A 13304-nucleotide genomic window follows, 5' to 3' on the forward strand; every position below is an offset into this window, starting at 1 on the left:
TGGAGGAGCGGAGACGCGAACCCGGTTCCCCAGATTACGAGTCTATCGCTCTTAACCACTACACTACACTTGTCAGTTTTCAGATCGATGGGTACAGGTGTGTGACCTTACACTAAGCCCCTTTAAAGTTTATTTGAGAGAGAATGATTTATCTCACATTTTGCCTTTGTCCTCTAAGAAGCTGCCTTCGGGCAGAGGTAGATTTAGGGCAGCATGAATGGTTCCACTGCAATGGGTGCCAAGCCAAAAGGATGCTGCAGGGTGTCACAATTGTGATGGAGTGAACTGAGGAGAACGGAAGGCAAGGGGACAAATTTTGGCCTCACACAGGGCACCACTGAAATTTGAAAAAACAAAGTCAACCCTTGCCTGGGGCAGCATGAGTTTTGTCAGTCTGTTGAAATTTGAAAGGATATGCTAATGTAGTGCTTGCACACAATGCATGGCGAGGCCCCGGAAATAAACACATGAACACATGTATATTGGTTCAGCTACAGATAGGTAGCCGTGTTGGTCTGCCATGGTCAAAACAAAATAAAAAAATTCCTTCCAGTAGCACCTTAAAGACCAACTGAGTTAGTTCTAGGTATGAGCTTTCGTGTGCATGCACACTTCTTCAGATACACTGAAACAGAAGTCACCGGACCTTTCTATATAGTGAGAAGGTGGGGAGGGGTATTACTCAGAAGGGTGGTGGGAATGGGTGATTGGCAGATAGCTGCGATGAGCCTGTTGACGACTCTTAACGACTGCAATAGGTCTAACAGGAAAAAGCAAGGGGTGAGAAGGTGAAAAATGGCTTTGTCATGTATAATGAGATAAGAATCCAATGTCTTTGTTCAAACCAGGTCTCTCCATAGTTTTAAGTTTGGTGATAAGTTGCAATTCAGAAATAGACTGGAAAGAGAAGCTGCTGAATTGCTTTTCAATTCAACCAGTGACAGGTAGGCTTGTTGTTCCCCTACCTGTCTTTTCAGAGGCCTTACTTCCCCCTTAATCTCATCAACTTTTTTGTTTGCCTGTTCTGCTTTTTGATTGGCTTCCACAGCTAATTTATAATTTTCAGCCGTAGCTCCTTGCAAATTCTCAATTGCCTGAGTATGCTGGGAAACCTGATCAGATAATTTACTAATAGAGGATGTAGCTTGGTCAATTTTTGATGATTGATTGTCCACCTTTTGGTTTAAAATTGCCAGTTGCTCCAAAATTTGTTTCAGGACTGTTTCAGATCCTCCAGTTGCCATATCTTCTGTAGCAGGCTGCTCAATTTCCACCTCCTGTGCTGTTAGCACAGTTGGGACAGATGATCTACGTTGATGAGTTAAAGTTGTTTGAACAAGTTGCACAGATTTCTTTTCTTTTTCTTTTTCTTTAGCTTTGGCTGCTCTTGTTTTCCCTGAGCCGCTCATTCCACACCTGCCTCAGTTCAAGGTCAAATTGTCTTTTATTCCATAAGAGAGACAAGTCCAAAATATAAACAATTAAACCACAAGAAGTCTCAATAAAGTACAGTTCCCAGGCCTCTATGTCTCCACAATCCTCTAGGGGGAGTATTTCAGAGTTTCAAGGAAGGAGAAAACTCTTTTCCGCCATTAAAGTTCCTATATTCCCCGTATTAAGTCTTTGTAATTCCGGAGTACAAAAGGAAGGTTCCCAAGGCTTTCTATTTCTTGAATAAAGGCCACAAGGTGTCAAGAATGGTCCCAGCAACAATGTTTAAACGTTAGTATCTCAGTCTATGTAACAGTTTAAACTTCAGCAACAGTATCAGCAGTTTGACAGTTCTCTATTACGCTCTGGCAGCCCGACGACTAGGTTGTCCCTTTTAGCTCCGTATAGCTCAAAAATAGGAAGAAAGTTCCGAAAATAGAATCCACAGGTTTAACAAAGATTTCCCTTTTGACTTCTAAAAACAAAGTCTATCAATACGCCTTTGTTCTGCTTTTACGATCCTTTTTGGACGCTACAGCACTCTTCAGAGCCCTTGCTTTGATCTAGTTAGCAGGATCGGAAGACAGACTTCCTGTTACTCGCCTCCCATTTTCAGTCAAAATCCTCAAATTTAGTCCAAAATTTAGTACCCCTTACTCACGGGTATGTAGCTGTCAAATTCGATGTTTTCAAGAAGAAAGGTCAGCGCTCATCGGCAGCAGCAGCGCGGCTTTGCATCCACGAAAAGAGCGATGAACTCACAGCGCCGCTCCCCCTTTCACGTTCCGGAGCCCCTTACGAGGTTCCTTCTTCGTTTCTGGGGGGGCTTTTGGCGCCCGCCGAGGCCCACGGCCACAGGCTCGCTCTGCCTGTGGTTTTTCTTGGTGGGTCTCCGCTTTGCCGCAGCGGACGACCCTTTTTCGCGGAGCCCCTCTTCACAGAGTAAAGAGGACCGCCATTGCCGTTTTGCGCCGCCTCCGGAAGTGATTTCTGAAGCTTTTCCAAAACTTCTTTTGCAGCCATTTAAGGTTTTTGAAGACTTTGCTGATTTTTGAAGCTTTTCCAAAACTTCTTTTGCATCCATTTGGTAAGTTAAACTTTTAAAACTTTTTTTAAATTTTTTTTTATTTTGATTTTTGATTTTGGGTTGGGGTTGGTTGGGACTTGGTTCTGGGTTTGAAAGGTGACGCTGGAAATGAAGAAGGAGATCATCCAGAAGCACAACGGTGGAATGCGTGTGACAGACCTCTCCAGGGAGTACGGGAGGAATCCATCAACCATCGGGACCATCCTGAAGATGAGGGAGAAGATCCTGGCGACTGATGCAGCCAAGGGAGTCACCAGGATCGTGAAGAACCGCCCAGCTGTTCTGGAGGAGGTCGAGAAGTTGCTGCTCATCTGGTTAGAAGAGAAGCAGCGTGCAGGGTACACAGTGACTGAGGCCGTCATTTGTGAGAAGGCCAAGGCCTTGCACGCAGACCTCATCCGGGAACAGCCAGGAACCTCAGGCGAGCCAGAAGTCTTCAAGGCAAGCAGAGGTTGGTTTGACTGGTTCAAGGCAAGATCTGGAATCCACAGCGTGGTCAGGCAAGGAGAGGCTGCCAGTTCTGATGTTCCTGAGGCTGAAGACTTTGCAGCGGAGTTCCTGGAGGTTGTGAAGACGGAGGGCTACGTTCCACAGCAGGTCTTCAACTGCGACGAGACCGGGCTGTTTTGGAAGAGGATGCCCAAAAGGACTTTCATCACTCAGGAGGAGGCCAAGTAGCCTGGCCACAAGCCCATGAAGGACCGTCTGACCCTGCTCTTCTGTGCCAACGCAAGCGGCGACCTGAGGATCAAGCCCCTGCTGGTGTACCACTCGGAGAACCCACGGGCCTTCAAGAAACACAAGGTCGACAAGGAGCAGCTGAGTGTCATGTGGCGATCCAACAGTAAGGCTTGGGTCACATGTGTGCTGTTTGTGGACTGGGTCAATCTTGCTTTTGGCCCTGCTGTCAAACAGTACCTGCTGGACAATGACCTGCCGCTGAAGGCTTTGCTTCTGATGGACAATGCTCCTGCTCATCCTAAAGGCCTTGAGTTGGACTTGTTGGAGGAGTTCAGCTTCATCAACATCATGTTCCTGCCGCCTAACACGACACCACTGCTGCAGCCGATGGATCAGCAGGTCATCGCCAATTTCAAAAAACTCTACACCAAGGAGCTTTTCAGGCGATGCTTCGAGGTGACTGACTGCACCACCATCACCCTGCAGGAATTCTGGAAGGACCACTTCGACATCGTCACCTGCTTGAAGATGATCACCACGGCCTGGAACGGGATCAGCCAGAGAAATTTGAATTGCGCTTGGCGCAGCCTGTGGCCGGACTGTGTGGCACCAAGTGACTCTGATGCACCAGAGTCAACAGTGGTGCAGGACATTGTTGCCTTGGGGAGGACCATGGGCCTGGAGGTCACAGAGGAGGACGTCAGTGAGCTGGTGGAGGAGCACGACCACGAGCTGACCACCCAGGAGCTGGTCGAACTGCAGGCAGAGGCTGCGCAGGAGCAGGCCTCGCTGGAAGAGGAGGAAGCAACTGAGGAACGGCTGTCCTCCAAAGAACTGAGGGACATTTGCATGAAGTGGAAGGATGTGCAGGCTTTTGCACAGTGGCACCACCCTGACAAGAACATGACCTTGTGAACACTTTTGATACGAGGGTCATGTCGCCTTTCAGGGAGGTGCTGAAAAGGCGGATGAAGCAGCAGACCATAGACAGGTTCTTCAGCAAGAAGCAAAGAGTGGAAGAGGAGCCTTCTTCGAGTGGTCCCCCAGAGTCTTAGAAAATGTACTGTACACTTTGTTGATTTTTAAATGTTTTTCTGTCATGTTTAGAAACTTAATTTATTGTTCCTTCAATTTTTGAAATGCTCTTTACAGTATGTGTGACTTTAAAGAGCAGTTAATAAACTCTTTTTGTACCAAATTTGGCTTTGTTTGGACTTTTTTTGACCATAGGAACGCATTAATTGATTTTCAATGCATTCCTATGGGATTTCGTGCTTCGCAAGACGAAAAATTCGCTAGACGAAAAAACTCGCATAACGAATTAATTTTGTCTTGCGTGGCACCACCGTATCTGTGTACACATGGCATTGGCCATAAAAGAGAGTGAGCTGGCAAAGAACAATGGGAAATGGACAGAGTTCAGATACATTGCTTCAGTGCATAGCTGTCAACGTTTCCCTTTTTAAAGGGAAATTCCCTTATTCCAAATAGGATTCCTCACAAGAAAAGGGAAAAATTGACAGCTATGCTTCAGTGTTACTCCCCAAAGCAGGGTGATTGAAGAGAGAACGTCATTTCCTCATTGGAAGCTACAGCTATCAGTCTCAAAACCACACCCCTTTCTCTCCCTCCTCTATGCCTAGCATTGTTCATTTTACAGAGGTTGGTGCAAGGGGTCTGTGTTGCTCCAAATACCTGTAGCTTCATAAGTGGATCATTTTGCATCTGTCTGCTTCAGAGACGCACCACTACACTTTGGGCAAGGTCCAAATCTACCCAATTTTATTTGCCTGAGGTGAATTCACACCCCTATTCATTTTACTTCTGCCAAACCAGCATGAATATGGGTGTGAATTCGCATGTATGGAGTCAATGGAAGCTTCACAAATCACTTACCTGAGAGATAGTTGGCAGGAATCAGCAAACGTGTTAAAAATAATTTCCCTTTCTTGCCTTCTCCCGTTTACTGAGCATCACCCAGCTGATTTATTCTTAGTCACAGATCTCCAAAGATGTGCAATATTCAGAGCGGAGGGGAGAAGCATTTACACGCAACTCTGGAAAAGAAACTCAAGAAGGGCAGTCAACTGTGAGTAAGGTGGAAGGAGGAGACCAAACTTTTCATGCCACCATGAGACTCCTGTACTCAGGGAAAGGAGCAACAGCAAAACAACCATGGGAAAACATCAGATATTGCATGAGTCCCACCAAGCCCTTGCAGCTGCAACTAGAGGAATCCTCCCAAACTGAAGTCAAGGTAAATTACTTGGAGTAACAACTCAGAACTACTTAAGACAGGAAAGATCTCAGAACCTGAACATCATCCTATAACACAATTATTGTGTAATATTATTGTGTAATATCTTCTCCAGGGGCCATTTGTCTCACCTGCACTCCATCACATCAAATTTCTTCATTTCAAACATCTTTATGCTGACTTTCATCAGATAGGATTTCAGGGTGGTATACAACCAGGGTGTCAGGTGGCAGAGGAAACAACTTCCACAGCAGGTTGCCAGGGACGGATAAGACAAGAAAAAGTCCTTACAACCTGCTTTTTATTCAATATATACAGAGAGAGGCTTAGAACGCAGCCTCTTGGAATAATGGTGTTGTCTCGAGTGAATCTCCACCCAACCCCCGTCTCTTCCACTTTCTCATTCGTCAAGCTCAACTTCTCTACTACGGGTGCTGAAAAGTGCCCTCTGTCTTTGAGCTCTTTGCTCTCCTACTTTCAAGGCTCGCTGGGTTCTTGGAGGGGGGGTCTGGAATGCTTTCTAAAGACACTATGTCCATCAGCTGTCACCTCCCTGGTGCTCCTCCTCCTCCTCCTCTCCCATTAATTCCCAACTTTACCCCTTTGCCTCTGAACTGTGAGCTCCCTCAAACCCCTGTTGTAATTCTAAACTGTCTCCCTCTTCTCTGGAAGGGTCATGTCAGGGAACTGCCATCAGCTCAGAGGCGAGAGGTGGAAGGGCATGTGTTATAGGGAACCTCTGAAGATCTTGCGAAGCAGTTCCTCCTCTGGCAAGGAGGAAAGCCCTGCCTCCAGTGGGGAGGAGGTGCAGGGACCAGCAGATGCTAGGGAGAGCCTCAACACAGAGCCTGAGCAAAGTGGAGGGGGAGGGAAGTACCCCTTTGCCAGCGCCCACTCTGCGCAGTAGGTTTTGGCGCAGAGAGGGGAGGAGAAGGATGGGGGTCACAAGGTTGTTATGCTGGGAGAGGTACAAGGACTGGCCACGCCCAGATTCTGCTAGCTACTGAGCCAGACATGAACTAGCGACACTCCTCACTGTAAATAGTTTGCACTAATAATAAAGCTGGAAAAGACAGGTCAGAGTCTTGCCTGTTTGCTCTCGAGCAACCACACCACCACCTGACAGGTCAGTCTGGGGAGGCAGTCTCCACCATTCCTCCTCTGCCCAGTCCCTGACACAGGGTGAATCATAGTACATATTGACTACCATCTGGGCTGTGATGCACGTGTCATAGCAGCAGTCAACATCTAAGAAGATGGAGGAGGTGGAGAGGGCAGAGAGTAAAGAAATAGCTTTGAGCGAAGGTGCACACCATCTCCGTGGGTGAAGACATGAGGAATAAAGGGTGGAATGAACTAGACCCAACAACTTTCTGGGATTAAAAACTGGCCACAAAATTTTTGATTACTGATGTAGATAAGCTTAGGCATTGGATGTGTATCCATTAATAGCCTCCTGGGGGAAGGCTGAGGTTAGGTCAGGGTCAAGCCTGGGTTATGTGCAGTGGTGAACCTACATTTCTGGGGTCCTGAAGCTTGAGGGGCCCTTTGCAACCAGCAATGAAGTCTGGGTAACCACTGTTATCTTCTTCCATGGGGTTGCATACAACAACCATTACAACATCTGTGCTACTGACTCTCAAACTTTGGGACTGTTGAAATATATTCAGCAAACTGGGAGGCGTAGGTAATGCCGCAGAAGACAGAATCTGAATTCAAAATGACCTTAACAGATTGGAGAACTGGGTGCAAGCTAACAAAATGAATTTCATTAGGGACAAAGGTGAGATTCTGAACTTAGACAGGAAGAACCAGATGCACAAATATAGGGTGGGGGACACCTGGGTTGTACATGTGAAAAGGCTCTAGGGGTCTTGGTGGACCACAAGCTTAACAACAGCATGATGCAGAAGCAAAAAAAGGCTAATGCTATTCTAGGCTGCAGAAATATGGTGTTGAGGTCAAGGGAATTAGTAGTACCATGCTATTCTGCCTTAGTCAGAGCACACTTGGAATACTGTGTCCAATTCTGGGCACCACAATTTAAGAAGGATGTTGACAAGCTGGAATGTGTGCAGAGGAGGGCAACCAAGATGATCAAGGGTCTGGAAACAGACTTATGAGGCGCTCTTGAAGGAGCTGGGTATGTTTAGCCTGGAAAAAAGGAGGCTGAGAGGAGATATGACAGACATCTTAAAATATCTTAAGGGCTGACACATGGAAGAGGGAGCATGCTTGTTTTCTCCTGCTATGGAGGCTAGAACTCAAACCAATGGCTTCAAGTTGCACGAAAGGAGAGTCTGACTAAACATTCGGAAAAAACTTTCTGACAGTAAGAGCTGTTCAGCAATGGAACAGACTCCCATGAGAGGTGGTGGACTCTTTTTCCTTGGAGGTTTTTTAAACAGAGGTCGGATGGCCATCGGCCGTGGGTGCTTTAGCTTAGATTCCTGCATTGCAGGGGGTTCGATTAGATGACCCTTGGGGTCCCTTCCAACTCTAAGATTCTATGATTCAGCAAACAATTAATAATTTGAGTTGTGTAAAAGAAAGAACTGTGAGTAGAAGGGGGACTATCTGTACCAGAAACTGGGTGTGGATAGTGCAGCTGAAAGGGGCACAGCTGTGGACAGCCTGAGGAAGTAGCATCTAACAGGAGCCTGCCTATAAAAATCAAATCTAGAGTGAGAGATTAGGGTGATGCCCACTGCTTCTAGGAACTCTTAGGATTCTTTTGTTGGTGAGCTGAGATTTGGGACCTTGGGTGAGTTTGGACCTTGGGTGAGAACCGGGAGGCTGCATGGGAGAGTGCGTCAGAAGCAAAATGAACTGATATTGATTTATATATATTAGTAGCTTTTTATTAATGTAACATTTTTATATGTAACTGTATCTTTGCATGGTATTATTTTAGTTGTATTGTGGCTTCAGGTTTCTGTACGCCACTTATATATATTTTAAATATTTTAAGCAGTATGGAGTGTAAATAATCATCAATTTCCCCATCAGATTTTCCCAACTTGGTGCCCTCCAAAGATTTTGAACAATATATCCCATTAGTTTCAGCTATAATAGCCAATGGTGGGGCATGATAGGAGTTTTAATTTTAAACTTCTAGAAAGTGCTATGCTGAGGAAGACTGAAATAAAACAGCAGTATCAACACCATAGTGAAACAGGTATAGCCACAACATATGCCAAGGCATTACAGTCATACCTTGGTTTACTAACAACTTAGTTCTTGAATGTTTTGGCTCCTGAATGCCGCAAACGCGTAAGTGACTGTTCTGGTTTGTGAACTATTTTTGGAAGCCAAACGTCTGATGGGGCTTCCGCGGTTTCCGATTGGCTGCAGGAACTTCCTGCAGCTAATCAGAAGCCGCACTTTGGTTTCCACACGTTTTGGAAGTCAAATGGACTTCCAGAACGGATTCCATTCGACTTCCAAGGTACGACTGTATCTATCTTAAAATGTCTGTGTTCAAAATATTGTTTTGACTTGCTGATAAAAGTTTGTCACGTAGGTTGTGGGTACACCTCTTTAGGTGTACTGAATTTTTTTTTCCACCGCTGAAAAATGAACAAGAAAAAGGGCCCACCCTTGTAGTTACAGCATTTAAAATCTAACAGGTTGCCATGCTCAAATACAGGGTCCAAAAGTAAACCAGTGTCAATAGGTAAAGCTTTTGCCATAATTGTATTTCTATGTATGGCCCAAACATCTTTAAAAACTGCCTCTTCGCTACAGATTCTCTTGGGTCTTAAGTTCAGTGGAGGGACCTTCTTGGTGGTTTCACTGCCCTCATCAGTTCAGGTGGTGGAGGCCCAGGAGAGGGCCTTCTCTGCAGCAGCCCCTAAATGATGGCATTCTCTCCTTACAGAGTTGTGTCAGGTACCTTCATTTTGCAGCTTTTATTATGTATTGAAGACACACCTCTTTAGCCTAGACTTTGACGCTTGATCCTCATAGCTATCAGTATTTATTTAGGAACCACTTCAATTGTGATTGTAATTTGTTTTAAACTGTTTTTAATATTGTGTTTTAGATTACTGGTTTACTCAGGCATTTAAATCCATTGAATTAAGCATGTAGCATATAAACTCTCTCCCCAAATCCCATGATTACTAGGTGTTAGGACTCGAGTTCCTGGCTTGATAGCACAGTGAGCGTAGTTAATTAAAAAGGACGATTTACTGTCAAAACAAACAGATAGCTCTGGATGGCTTTACACAGTCTCCACCATCATCAGTCAAGATGACCCTTCTGAAGACTGCTTCTGGTGAGAGCATAAGCAACTGAACTTTCGCTCCATACATCTTTTGTTTTGCTTCCTATCTTGCAGCCCTCCCATTCGTCGAGACCTCAGACTGAGTGGGTCAGCTCCCTCCTCTTCTCCATTCTCAGAGCGGATGTCTCTTAGCTCTTTCCCGCCTGTTTGTACTTCTGGCGAGCTTTGACTGAGTTCTGGCTTGCTCTCCACAATTCCCTTATCGGCCAGCATTCCAAAGGGCGGGGGAGTTGGCACTAACTGATGCTCATCCTGCATGGCAGTTAACCTTCTCTGTTCCTGGCTGCTTCCTTCAGTTGGCAGCAACTGGAAGCTGGCTGATTCCTGACACTAGGTGAAGTTGCCAAATTGTGATTAGATAGTATTGCACAAAACGGCGTGGGGGTGATTAATAAATTTAGAGTGCTGCATACTTCACTTGGGTGCATTTTAAATGTAGCAGTCTTGCAGTGCTGAGTATGGGGAGATTTGCACATTTTTAGCAGAATTCATGCATGGTAGTGGTTCAACCTGTGTCCTAGCTTTCTGCAAAGAATGCTAATGAGCATAATACAGTGGTACCTCGGGTTACATACGCTTCAGGTTACATACACTTCAGTTTACAGACTCTGCTAACCCAAAAATATTACCTCAGGTTAAGAACTTTGCTTCAGGATGAGAACAGAAATCACACAGCAGCGGCGCGGTGGCAGCAGGCGGTCCCATTAGCTAAAGTGGTGCTTCAGGTTAAGAACAGTTTCAGGTTAAGAATGGACCTCCAGAACAAATTAAGTTCTTAACCTGAGGTCCGATGATGGGGGTCAGATTAAATATGGAGGAAACCAATTGTCTAATCCCCATACTCTTGCTTTCCATTTCACCAACAAGTTCTGAATTGTGAAGAGAGGCAAGTCTTTTTTTAGAGTGAACAAAAGCAGGTTACTTAAAGGTTTCTTTCCAGATTTGTTTTATTTAATTTTTTATTTTGTCCCATTATGAAAGTCTGGGCTGAAAAGCTATAGCAAAGATCTGCAGAACAGGTTTTTAACCCACCTTGATTGATTTTGCCCTAATTCAGAAAGGCCCAAACAAAAATTTCTTCCAAAATTGGGGAAACATTATTGGAGTAATTGAGAATGAGAAGGGGTTAATTTCCTTCATGAGTGTAACTGGGGTCATGGATGAGCTAAACACAGGTGCAATGTTAATAAAGCCAGTTACTATAGTAAAGGCCCAGTGCACCAACTATATCTTGTGATTAATGCATGCCAGCTCAGTGTGTCAATCTGTAGTTAGTCTATCTGTCTCTTAGTCAGTTAGCCAATCAGTATTAATTGTCCAGTGTTATGTCTTGAATTGCTGAACTTATTTAGAGCAACAGATATTCTTTGTACTTGTATGTATCAATATATATATGTATCTGAAAAAGCCTACAAGCTGTATATACAAGCTGTGTCCAGAACTGTATTATTGAGTCTTATCTTCTGCAACAGTAAACTATCTGAAACTAGTTTAGCAACCAGTACTATGTTGGTATCTCACCTAGGATCCTCAACAGGTATCAGCTGAAGGGAGTTCCCTTCAAAAATAAAATCTATTCATATTTTCCTTGCCTGGAGTGTAACATTGGCTACTGATTTGATAAAGCCAGACCTGCAACTGCTCTCAATATTACAGTGATAGCTATCTTGGGTGGAGAGCCAGTTGCTCCTGTTTTATCCCGCTTGTTCAAAGCATAGCAGTGATTCCATGTGGCTGACTGGCAATGAAGAGTTTCTATTTCAGGCTGAATTACTGTCGTAGAATAATATTATTAAATATGAGCAAAGATTCTGCACTGGGGAAGCAGGTGCTAACTAGCTATTGCAAAAAACCAGTTCAAAAGCACGTCAAAGTGCAAGTAGATAAATAGGTACCACTGCGACGGGAAGGTAAACAGCGTTTCCGTGCGCTGCTCTGGTCTGCTGGCCACATGACCTGGAAGCTGTATGCCGGCTCCCTCGGCCAAATAAAGCGAGATGAGCGCCGCAACCCCAGAGTCGGCCATGACTGGACCTAATGGTCAGGGGTCCCTTTACCTTTTTAAGATCAGATGCAGACACACAAAATTGTTGTGGGTTTTTTTTAAAAAAAGACTCCTTGCACTCAACCCCACTCCTTTCTTCCCGCCCAGAGTGGCCCTGCCCTCTTCCCACCCCTCAGAGCCAGTGCATCATGTGGGGCTGGGCCTTGGTGATGGCAGCTTCTCCTCCTCCTCGCCCACTCTCCAGCAGCTGCTATGAGCTGCCCAAGGGAAGAAGCTGGCAGCAGCCTCCATGGAAAGACAACAGGGTGCTACCGGCTCATCCTTTCCCCTGATCTTAGCAGCGGCAGCACTGGTGGGGGAAATAGGGACATTCCAGGATCAATGAGCAATTCCTGTCTTTCCCCCACAGTTCCTGCCTATTTCTCACCTTGCCCATGCTAGCGTGAAAAGGACTGGAAACTGGCCATCTTGTTTGCTTAACAAAAGGGTGAAAGACTTGAGAGAGCAAACCTGGCTCTCTCTCTCTTTTTTCTGCCTTCCAGTATCCTTAGCATTGTGTAGATGGCTCCCATTGAGGAGTTGAGTATCAGAAACAGGGACAGCTTCTGTAAATCCAGGATTGCCCCTGGAAAACAGGGACACTTGGAGGATCTGCGATTTAATATCCTAAAAGTAAGTGCGTGGTGTGTGTGTGTGTGTGTGTGTGTGTGTGTGTGTGTGTGTGAGAGAGAGAGAGAGAGAGAGAGAGAGAGAGAGAGAGAGAGAGAGAGAGAGAGAGAGAGAGATCTCTCAACATGATAGGGCAGCTGCTTAATGTGTTGCCTGCCCTGTTTGCATGTAACATGGGGTCAAGCAGTCTCTTTTTTGAAGCTATGTTTGTAAAGGATAAGGGTAGTAAGCTGCTAGATTTTAAAGTATTACAATTTGATCATGTTTAAACTGTAGTTGCTGCATTACAGCAGCAGCAAAGGCAAACTCCACCTCCCCCTTTCCAGGGTCCTGTTCTGACCCTTCCTCATATTGTGCTGTGTGCCATTGCTTTCCTGCAGCAGCAGCAAAGAGCTGCCTTTAGAGCAGCAAATGACTGCAGGTGAGGACTGACTTGGTACCCTGCTGGGTGAGGATACACAAATCATGTGCCCTTCTTGTTATGCCATGTACAACAATGGTCTATGTGTCCAGGGAACAACAACACAAAAGAAGATGTATTCCCTAGTAGTAATGAAACCCCCTTCAGTTTTAAACATATTACTTTATATTCAGCCAGAATTAGTTCTACCTACTCTGATGGAGCTGCAAAATGCCATGGGTTCTATGTTTTTAATTACTGCAATAAAGCCATCAATAAAAAGATGTTTGCTTAGTGTTATTCTCTTGCTTTTCCTGTCCTTCCACTAGTAGACAAGTGACATGATATCCTCGTCCCATTATGTGTGTGTGGCTCCAAAGCTATTAAAAAGCCAGGCACTTTTTGCTACACCCTTCATAATTAAAGAGTTCAAGCCAGGCCATGCATCCAAGCAGGAAAAGCAAAACTCATGAACAGAAAAAATAA

The 13304-nt window shown here is 45.1% G+C and overlaps 1 protein-coding gene across 1 annotated transcript in view; it reads right to left on the bottom strand.

Annotated features, from left to right (window-relative positions):
• Positions 1–5119, bottom strand: part of LOC309340911 (cytosolic phospholipase A2 epsilon-like) — a 69606-nt gene extending 64487 nt beyond the window's left edge. The window contains exon 1 of the mRNA XM_081860124.1: positions 5096–5119. The gene's annotated coding sequence lies outside the window, so the exon portion shown is untranslated. The remainder of the gene's footprint in view (positions 1–5095) is intronic.
• Between the last annotated feature and the right edge of the window lie 8185 nt (positions 5120–13304).

The sequence above is a fragment of the Podarcis erhardii genome (genome assembly GCF_964252035.2).
Source record: "Podarcis erhardii genome assembly, chromosome: 1".
NCBI classification, from domain to species: Eukaryota; Metazoa; Chordata; class Lepidosauria; order Squamata; family Lacertidae; genus Podarcis; species Podarcis erhardii.